The sequence below is a fragment of the Balaenoptera acutorostrata genome, unplaced genomic scaffold (assembly GCF_949987535.1).
Source record: "Balaenoptera acutorostrata unplaced genomic scaffold, mBalAcu1.1 scaffold_33, whole genome shotgun sequence".
Taxonomy (NCBI): Eukaryota; Metazoa; Chordata; class Mammalia; order Artiodactyla; family Balaenopteridae; genus Balaenoptera; species Balaenoptera acutorostrata.
Window position 1 is genome coordinate 2,158,429 of NW_026646079.1, and position 11,481 is coordinate 2,169,909.

The window sequence follows — 11,481 nt, forward strand, 5'->3', positions numbered from 1 at the left end:
TGACAAGAATTTTGGAGCATTGTGATGACACGGTCATGGAACATTGTGATGACAAGAATTATGGAGCATTGTGATGACACGGTCATGGAACATTGTGATGACAAGAATTCTGGAGCATTGTGATGACAAGGGCCATGGAGCATTGTGATGACACGGTCATGGAACATTGTGATGACAAGAATTGTGGAGCATTGTGATGACAGGGTCATGGAACATTGTGATGACAAGAATTATGGAGCATTGTGATGACACGGTCATGGAACATTGTGATGACAAGAATTATGGAGCATTGTGATGACACGGTCATGGAACATTGTGATGACAAGAATTCTGGAGCATTGTGATGACAAGGGCCATGGAGCATTGTGATGACACGGTCATGGAACATTGTGATGACAAGAATTCTGGAGCATTGTGATGACAAGGGCCATGGAGCATTGTGATGACACGGTCATGGAACATTGTGATGACAAGAATTCTGGAGCATTGTGATGACAAGGGCCATGGAGCATTGTGATGACACGGTCATAGAACATTGTGATGACAAGAATTCTGGAGAATTATGATGACAAGGGCCATGGTGCATTGTGATGACACGGTCATGGAACATTGTGATGACAAGCAATCTGGAGCATTGTGATGACACGGTCATGGAACTTTGTGATGACAAGCAATCTGGAGCATTGTGATGAAAAGGGCCATGGAGCATTGTGATGACACGGTCATGGAACATTGTGATGACAAGAATTCTGGAGCATTGTGATGAGAAGGGCCATGGAGAATTGTGGTGACACGGTCATGGAACATGGTGATGACAAGGATTATGGAGCATTGTGATGACACGGTCATGGAACATTGTGATGACAAGAATTATGGAGCATTGTGATGACACGGTCATGGAACATTGTGATGACAAGAATTCTGGAGCATTGGGATGAAAAGGGCCATGGAGCATTGTGATGACACGGTCATGGAACATTGTGATGACAAGAATTCTGGAGCATTGTGATGACAAGGGCCATGGAGCATTGTGATGACACGGTCATGGAACATTGTGATGACAAGAATTTTGGAGCATTGTGATGACAAGGGCCATGGAGCATTGTGATGACACGGTCATGGAACATTGTGATGACAAGAATTATGGAGCATTGTGATGACACGGTCATGGAACATTGTGATGACAAGAATTCTGGAGCATTGTGATGACAAGGGCCATGGAGCATTGTGATGACACGGTCATGGAACATTGTGATGACAAGAATTGTGGAGCATTGTGATGACAGGGTCATGGAACATTGTGATGACAAGAATTATGGAGCATTGTGATGACACGGTCATGGAACATTGTGATGACAAGAATTATGGAGCATTGTGATGACACGGTCATGGAACATTGTGATGACAAGAATTCTGGAGCATTGTGATGACAAGGGCCATGGAGCATTGTGATGACACGGTCATGGAACATTGTGATGACAAGAATTCTGGAGCATTGTGATGACAAGGTCCATGGAGCATTGTGATGACACGGTCATGGAACATTGTGATGACAAGAATTCTGGAGCATTGTGATGACAAGGGCCATGGAGCATTGTGATGATACGGTCATAGAACATTGTGATGACAAGAATTCTGGAGAATTGTGATGACAAGGGACATGGAGCATTGTGATGACATGGTCATGGAACATTGTGATGACAAGAATTCTGGAGAATTGTGATGTCAAGGGCCATGGAGCATTGTGATGACATGGTCATGGAACATTGTGATGACAAGAATTCTGGAGCATTTTAATGACACGGTCATGGAACATTGTGATGAAAAGAATTATGGAGCATTGTGATGTCAAGGGCCATGGTGCATTGTGATGATATGGTCATGGAACATTGTGATGACAAGCAATCTGGAGCATTGTGATGACAAGGGCCATGGAGCATTGTGATGACACGGTCATGGAACATTGTGATGACAAGAATTATGGAGCATTGTGATGACACGGTCATGGAACATTGTGATGACAAGAATTCTGGAGCATTGTGATGACAAGGGCCATGGAGCATTGTGATGACACGGTCATGGAACATTGTGATGACAAGAATTGTGGAGCATTGTGATGACAGGGTCATGGAACATTGTGATGACAAGAATTATGGAGCATTGTGATGACACGGTCATGGAACATTGTGATGACAAGAATTATGGAGCATTGTGATGACACGGTCATGGAACATTGTGATGACAAGAATTCTGGAGCATTGTGATGACAAGGGCCATGGAGCATTGTGATGACACGGTCATGGAACATTGTGATGACAAGAATTCTGGAGCATTGTGATGACAAGGGCCATGGAGCATTGTGATGACACGGTCATGGAACATTGTGATGACAAGAATTCTGGAGCATTGTGATGACAAGGGCCATGGAGCATTGTGATGACACGGTCATAGAACATTGTGATGACAAGAATTCTGGAGAATTATGATGACAAGGGCCATGGTGCATTGTGATGACACGGTCATGGAACATTGTGATGACAAGCAATCTGGAGCATTGTGATGACACGGTCATGGAACTTTGTGATGACAAGCAATCTGGAGCATTGTGATGAAAAGGGCCATGGAGCATTGTGATGACACGGTCATGGAACATTGTGATGACAAGAATTCTGGAGCATTGTGATGAGAAGGGCCATGGAGAATTGTGGTGACACGGTCATGGAACATGGTGATGACAAGGATTATGGAGCATTGTGATGACACGGTCATGGAACATTGTGATGACAAGAATTATGGAGCATTGTGATGACACGGTCATGGAACATTGTGATGACAAGAATTCTGGAGCATTGGGATGAAAAGGGCCATGGAGCATTGTGATGACACGGTCATGGAACATTGTGATGACAAGAATTCTGGAGCATTGTGATGACAAGGGCCATGGAGCATTGTGATGACACGGTCATGGAACATTGTGATGACAAGAATTTTGGAGCATTGTGATGACAAGGGCCATGGAGCATTGTGATGACACGGTCATGGAACATTGTGATGACAAGAATTATGGAGCATTGTGATGACACGGTCATGGAACATTGTGATGACAAGAATTCTGGAGCATTGTGATGACAAGGGCCATGGAGCATTGTGATGACACGGTCATGGAACATTGTGATGACAAGAATTGTGGAGCATTGTGATGACAGGGTCATGGAACATTGTGATGACAAGAATTATGGAGCATTGTGATGACACGGTCATGGAACATTGTGATGACAAGAATTATGGAGCATTGTGATGACACGGTCATGGAACATTGTGATGACAAGAATTCTGGAGCATTGTGATGACAAGGGCCATGGAGCATTGTGATGACACGGTCATGGAACATTGTGATGACAAGAATTCTGGAGCATTGTGATGACAAGGGCCATGGAGCATTGTGATGACACGGTCATGGAACATTGTGATGACAAGAATTCTGGAGCATTGTGATGACAAGGGCCATGGAGCATTGTGATGATACGGTCATAGAACATTGTGATGACAAGAATTCTGGAGAATTGTGATGACAAGGGACATGGAGCATTGTGATGACATGGTCATGGAACATTGTGATGACAAGAATTCTGGAGAATTGTGATGTCAAGGGCCATGGAGCATTGTGATGACATGGTCATGGAACATTGTGATGACAAGAATTCTGGAGCATTTTAATGACACGGTCATGGAACATTGTGATGAAAAGAATTATGGAGCATTGTGATGTCAAGGGCCATGGTGCATTGTGATGATATGGTCATGGAACATTGTGATGACAAGCAATCTGGAGCATTGTGATGAAAAGGGCCATGGAGCATTGTGATGACACGGTCATGGAACATTGTGATGACAAGAATTTTGGAGCATTGTGATGACAAGGGCCATGGAGCATTGTGATGACACGGTCATGGAACATTGTGATGACAAGAATTGTGGAGCATTGTGATGACACGGTCAAGGAACATTATGATGACAAGAATTTTGGAGCATTGTGATGACACGGTCATGGAACATTGTGATGACAAGAATTATGGAGCATTGTGATGACACGGTCATGGAACATTGTGATGACAAGAATTCTGGAGCATTGTGATGACAAGGGCCATGGAGCATTGTGATGACACGGTCATGGAACATTGTGATGACAAGAATTGTGGAGCATTGTGATGACAGGGTCATGGAACATTGTGATGACAAGAATTATGGAGCATTGTGATGACACGGTCATGGAACATTGTGATGACAAGAATTATGGAGCATTGTGATGACACGGTCATGGAACATTGTGATGACAAGAATTCTGGAGCATTGTGATGACAAGGGCCATGGAGCATTGTGATGACACGGTCATGGAACATTGTGATGACAAGAATTCTGGAGCATTGTGATGACAAGGGCCATGGAGCATTGTGATGACACGGTCATGGAACATTGTGATGACAAGAATTCTGGAGCATTGTGATGACAAGGGCCATGGAGCATTGTGATGACACGGTCATAGAACATTGTGATGACAAGAATTCTGGAGAATTATGATGACAAGGGCCATGGTGCATTGTGATGACACGGTCATGGAACATTGTGATGACAAGCAATCTGGAGCATTGTGATGACACGGTCATGGAACTTTGTGATGACAAGCAATCTGGAGCATTGTGATGAAAAGGGCCATGGAGCATTGTGATGACACGGTCATGGAACATTGTGATGACAAGAATTCTGGAGCATTGTGATGAGAAGGGCCATGGAGAATTGTGGTGACACGGTCATGGAACATGGTGATGACAAGGATTATGGAGCATTGTGATGACACGGTCATGGAACATTGTGATGACAAGAATTATGGAGCATTGTGATGACACGGTCATGGAACATTGTGATGACAAGAATTCTGGAGCATTGGGATGAAAAGGGCCATGGAGCATTGTGATGACACGGTCATGGAACATTGTGATGACAAGAATTCTGGAGCATTGTGATGACAAGGGCCATGGAGCATTGTGATGACACGGTCATGGAACATTGTGATGACAAGAATTTTGGAGCATTGTGATGACAAGGGCCATGGAGCATTGTGATGACACGGTCATGGAACATTGTGATGACAAGAATTATGGAGCATTGTGATGACACGGTCATGGAACATTGTGATGACAAGAATTCTGGAGCATTGTGATGACAAGGGCCATGGAGCATTGTGATGACACGGTCATGGAACATTGTGATGACAAGAATTGTGGAGCATTGTGATGACAGGGTCATGGAACATTGTGATGACAAGAATTATGGAGCATTGTGATGACACGGTCATGGAACATTGTGATGACAAGAATTATGGAGCATTGTGATGACACGGTCATGGAACATTGTGATGACAAGAATTCTGGAGCATTGTGATGACAAGGGCCATGGAGCATTGTGATGACACGGTCATGGAACATTGTGATGACAAGAATTCTGGAGCATTGTGATGACAAGGGCCATGGAGCATTGTGATGACACGGTCATGGAACATTGTGATGACAAGAATTCTGGAGCATTGTGATGACAAGGGCCATGGAGCATTGTGATGATACGGTCATAGAACATTGTGATGACAAGAATTCTGGAGAATTGTGATGACAAGGGCCATGGTGCATTGTGATGACACGATCATGGAACATTGTGATGACAAGCAATCTGGAGCATTGTGATGACACGGTCATGGAACATTGTGATGACAAGAATTATGGAGCATTGTGATGACACGGTCATGGAACATTGTGATGACAAGAATTATGGAGCATTGTGATGACACGGTCATGGAACATTGTGATGACAAGAATTCTGGAGCATTGTGATGACAAGGGCCATGGAGCATTGTGATGACACGGTCATGGAACATTGTGATGACAAGAATTCTGGAGCATTGTGATGACAAGGGCCATGGAGCATTGTGATGACACGGTCATGGAACATTGTGATGACAAGAATTCTGGAGCATTGTGATGACAAGGGCCATGGAGCATTGTGATGACACGGTCATGGAACATTGTGATGACAAGAATTGTGGAGCATTGTGATGACACGGTCAAGGAACATTATGATGACAAGAATTTTGGAGCATTGTGATGACACGGTCATGGAACATTGTGATGACAAGAATTATGGAGCATTGTGATGACACGGTCATGGAACATTGTGATGACAAGAATTCTGGAGCATTGTGATGACAAGGGCCATGGAGCATTGTGATGACACGGTCATGGAACATTGTGATGACAAGAATTGTGGAGCATTGTGATGACAGGGTCATGGAACATTGTGATGACAAGAATTATGGAGCATTGTGATGACACGGTCATGGAACATTGTGATGACAAGAATTATGGAGCATTGTGATGACACGGTCATGGAACATTGTGATGACAAGAATTCTGGAGCATTGTGATGACAAGGGCCATGGAGCATTGTGATGACACGGTCATGGAACATTGTGATGACAAGAATTCTGGAGCATTGTGATGACAAGGGCCATGGAGCATTGTGATGACACGGTCATGGAACATTGTGATGACAAGAATTCTGGAGCATTGTGATGACAAGGGCCATGGAGCATTGTGATGACACGGTCATAGAACATTGTGATGACAAGAATTCTGGAGAATTGTGATGACAAGGGCCATGGTGCATTGTGATGACACGGTCATGGAACATTGTGATGACAAGCAATCTGGAGCATTGTGATGACACGGTCATGGAACTTTGTGATGACAAGCAATCTGGAGCATTGTGATGAAAAGGGCCATGGAGCATTGTGATGACACGGTCATGGAACATTGTGATGACAAGAATTCTGGAGCATGGTGATGACAAAGGCCATGGTGCATTGTGATGACACGGTCATGGAACTTTGTGATGACAAGCAATCTGCAGCATTGTGATGAAAAGGGCCATGGAGCATTGTGATGACACGGTCATGGAACATTGTGATGAAAAGAATTCTGGAGCATTGTGATGCGAAGGGCCATGGAGAATTGTGATGACATGGTCATGGAAAATGGTGATGACAAGAATTCTGGAGCATTGTGATGACAAGGGCCATGGAGCATTGTGATGACAAGTGTCAAGGAGCATTGTAATGAGAGGTTTCATTGTGCACCGTGATGACAAGGGGGATGGAGTATTGTGATGAAACTGGTCCTGGAGCATTGTGATAACAAAAGCCATTGAGCAATGTGATGACAGGCATAATGGAGCATTGTGAAGAAAGGGGTCATGGGGAATTGTAATGACAATAGAGAAATGTGATGAAAATGGTCAGCAAGCAAATTGATTAAAGTGGTCATTTAGAATTGTCATGAAAAACTATATAGAGCATTGTGATGGCAAAGGTCATGGAGAACTGTGATGACCAGTGTCATGTAGCATTGTGATGACACGGTCATGGAACATTGTGATGACAAGAATTGTGGAGCAATGTCGTGACACGGTCATGGAACATTGTGATGACAAGAATTATGGAGCATTGTGATGACACGGTCATGGAACATTGTGATGACAAGAATTCTGGAGCATTGGGATGAAAAGGGCCATGGAGCATTGTGATGACACGGTCATGGAACTTTGTGATGACAAGCAATCTGGAGCATTGTGATGAAAAGGGCCATGGAGCATTGTGATGACACGGTCATGGAACATTGTGATGACAAGAATTCTGGAGCATTGTGATGAGAAGGGCCATGGAGAATTGTGGTGACACGGTCATGGAACATGGTGATGACAAGGATTATGGAGCATTGTGATGACACGGTCATGGAACATTGTGATGACAAGAATTATGGAGCATTGTGATGACACGGTCATGGAACATTGTGATGACAAGAATTCTGGAGCATTGGGATGAAAAGGGCCATGGAGCATTGTGATGACACGGTCATGGAACTTTGTGATGACAAGCAATCTGGAGCATTGTGATGAAAAGGGCCATGGAGCATTGTGATGACACGGTCATGGAACATTGTGATGACAAGAATTCTGGAGCATTGTGATGAGAAGGGCCATGGAGAATTGTGGTGACACGGTCATGGAACATGGTGATGACAAGGATTATGGAGCATTGTGATGACACGGTCATGGAACATTGTGATGACAAGAATTATGGAGCATTGTGATGACACGGTCATGGAACATTGTGATGACAAGAATTCTGGAGCATTGGGATGAAAAGGGCCATGGAGCATTGTGATGACACGGTCATGGAACATTGTGATGACAAGAATTCTGGAGCATTGTGATGACAAGGGCCATGGAGCATTGTGATGACACGGTCATGGAACATTGTGATGACAAGAATTTTGGAGCATTGTGATGACAAGGGCCATGGAGCATTGTGATGACACGGTCATGGAACATTGTGATGACAAGAATTATGGAGCATTGTGATGACACGGTCATGGAACATTGTGATGACAAGAATTCTGGAGCATTGTGATGACAAGGGCCATGGAGCATTGTGATGACACGGTCATGGAACATTGTGATGACAAGAATTGTGGAGCATTGTGATGACAGGGTCATGGAACATTGTGATGACAAGAATTATGGAGCATTGTGATGACACGGTCATGGAACATTGTGATGACAAGAATTATGGAGCATTGTGATGACACGGTCATGGAACATTGTGATGACAAGAATTCTGGAGCATTGTGATGACAAGGGCCATGGAGCATTGTGATGACACGGTCATGGAACATTGTGATGACAAGAATTCTGGAGCATTGTGATGACAAGGGCCATGGAGCATTGTGATGACACGGTCATGGAACATTGTGATGACAAGAATTCTGGAGCATTGTGATGACAAGGGCCATGGAGCATTGTGATGATACGGTCATAGAACATTGTGATGACAAGAATTCTGGAGAATTGTGATGACAAGGGACATGGAGCATTGTGATGACATGGTCATGGAACATTGTGATGACAAGAATTCTGGAGAATTGTGATGTCAAGGGCCATGGAGCATTGTGATGACATGGTCATGGAACATTGTGATGACAAGAATTCTGGAGCATTTTAATGACACGGTCATGGAACATTGTGATGAAAAGAATTATGGAGCATTGTGATGTCAAGGGCCATGGTGCATTGTGATGATATGGTCATGGAACATTGTGATGACAAGCAATCTGGAGCATTGTGATGAAAAGGGCCATGGAGCATTGTGATGACACGGTCATGGAACATTGTGATGACAAGAATTTTGGAGCATTGTGATGACAAGGGCCATGGAGCATTGTGATGACACGGTCATGGAACATTGTGATGACAAGAATTGTGGAGCATTGTGATGACACGGTCAAGGAACATTATGATGACAAGAATTTTGGAGCATTGTGATGACACGGTCATGGAACATTGTGATGACAAGAATTATGGAGCATTGTGATGACACGGTCATGGAACATTGTGATGACAAGAATTCTGGAGCATTGTGATGACAAGGGCCATGGAGCATTGTGATGACACGGTCATGGAACATTGTGATGACAAGAATTGTGGAGCATTGTGATGACAGGGTCATGGAACATTGTGATGACAAGAATTATGGAGCATTGTGATGACACGGTCATGGAACATTGTGATGACAAGAATTATGGAGCATTGTGATGACACGGTCATGGAACATTGTGATGACAAGAATTCTGGAGCATTGTGATGACAAGGGCCATGGAGCATTGTGATGACACGGTCATGGAACATTGTGATGACAAGAATTCTGGAGCATTGTGATGACAAGGGCCATGGAGCATTGTGATGACACGGTCATGGAACATTGTGATGACAAGAATTCTGGAGCATTGTGATGACAAGGGCCATGGAGCATTGTGATGACACGGTCATAGAACATTGTGATGACAAGAATTCTGGAGAATTATGATGACAAGGGCCATGGTGCATTGTGATGACACGGTCATGGAACATTGTGATGACAAGCAATCTGGAGCATTGTGATGACACGGTCATGGAACTTTGTGATGACAAGCAATCTGGAGCATTGTGATGAAAAGGGCCATGGAGCATTGTGATGACACGGTCATGGAACATTGTGATGACAAGAATTCTGGAGCATTGTGATGAGAAGGGCCATGGAGAATTGTGGTGACACGGTCATGGAACATGGTGATGACAAGGATTATGGAGCATTGTGATGACACGGTCATGGAACATTGTGATGACAAGAATTATGGAGCATTGTGATGACACGGTCATGGAACATTGTGATGACAAGAATTCTGGAGCATTGGGATGAAAAGGGCCATGGAGCATTGTGATGACACGGTCATGGAACATTGTGATGACAAGAATTCTGGAGCATTGTGATGACAAGGGCCATGGAGCATTGTGATGACACGGTCATGGAACATTGTGATGACAAGAATTTTGGAGCATTGTGATGACAAGGGCCATGGAGCATTGTGATGACACGGTCATGGAACATTGTGATGACAAGAATTATGGAGCATTGTGATGACACGGTCATGGAACATTGTGATGACAAGAATTCTGGAGCATTGTGATGACAAGGGCCATGGAGCATTGTGATGACACGGTCATGGAACATTGTGATGACAAGAATTGTGGAGCATTGTGATGACAGGGTCATGGAACATTGTGATGACAAGAATTATGGAGCATTGTGATGACACGGTCATGGAACATTGTGATGACAAGAATTATGGAGCATTGTGATGACACGGTCATGGAACATTGTGATGACAAGAATTCTGGAGCATTGTGATGACAAGGGCCATGGAGCATTGTGATGACACGGTCATGGAACATTGTGATGACAAGAATTCTGGAGCATTGTGATGACAAGGGCCATGGAGCATTGTGATGACACGGTCATGGAACATTGTGATGACAAGAATTCTGGAGCATTGTGATGACAAGGGCCATGGAGCATTGTGATGATACGGTCATAGAACATTGTGATGACAAGAATTCTGGAGAATTGTGATGACAAGGGCCATGGTGCATTGTGATGACACGATCATGGAACATTGTGATGACAAGCAATCTGGAGCATTGTGATGACACGGTCATGGAACATTGTGATGACAAGAATTATGGAGCATTGTGATGACACGGTCATGGAACATTGTGATGACAAGAATTATGGAGCATTGTGATGACACGGTCATGGAACATTGTGATGACAAGAATTCTGGAGCATTGTGATGACAAGGGCCATGGAGCATTGTGATGACACGGTCATGGAACATTGTGATGACAAGAATTCTGGAGCATTGTGATGACAAGGGCCATGGAGCATTGTGATGACACGGTCATGGAACATTGTGATGACAAGAATTCTGGAGCATTGTGATGACAAGGGCCATGGAGCATTGTGATGACACGGTCATGGAACATTGTGATGACAAGAATTGT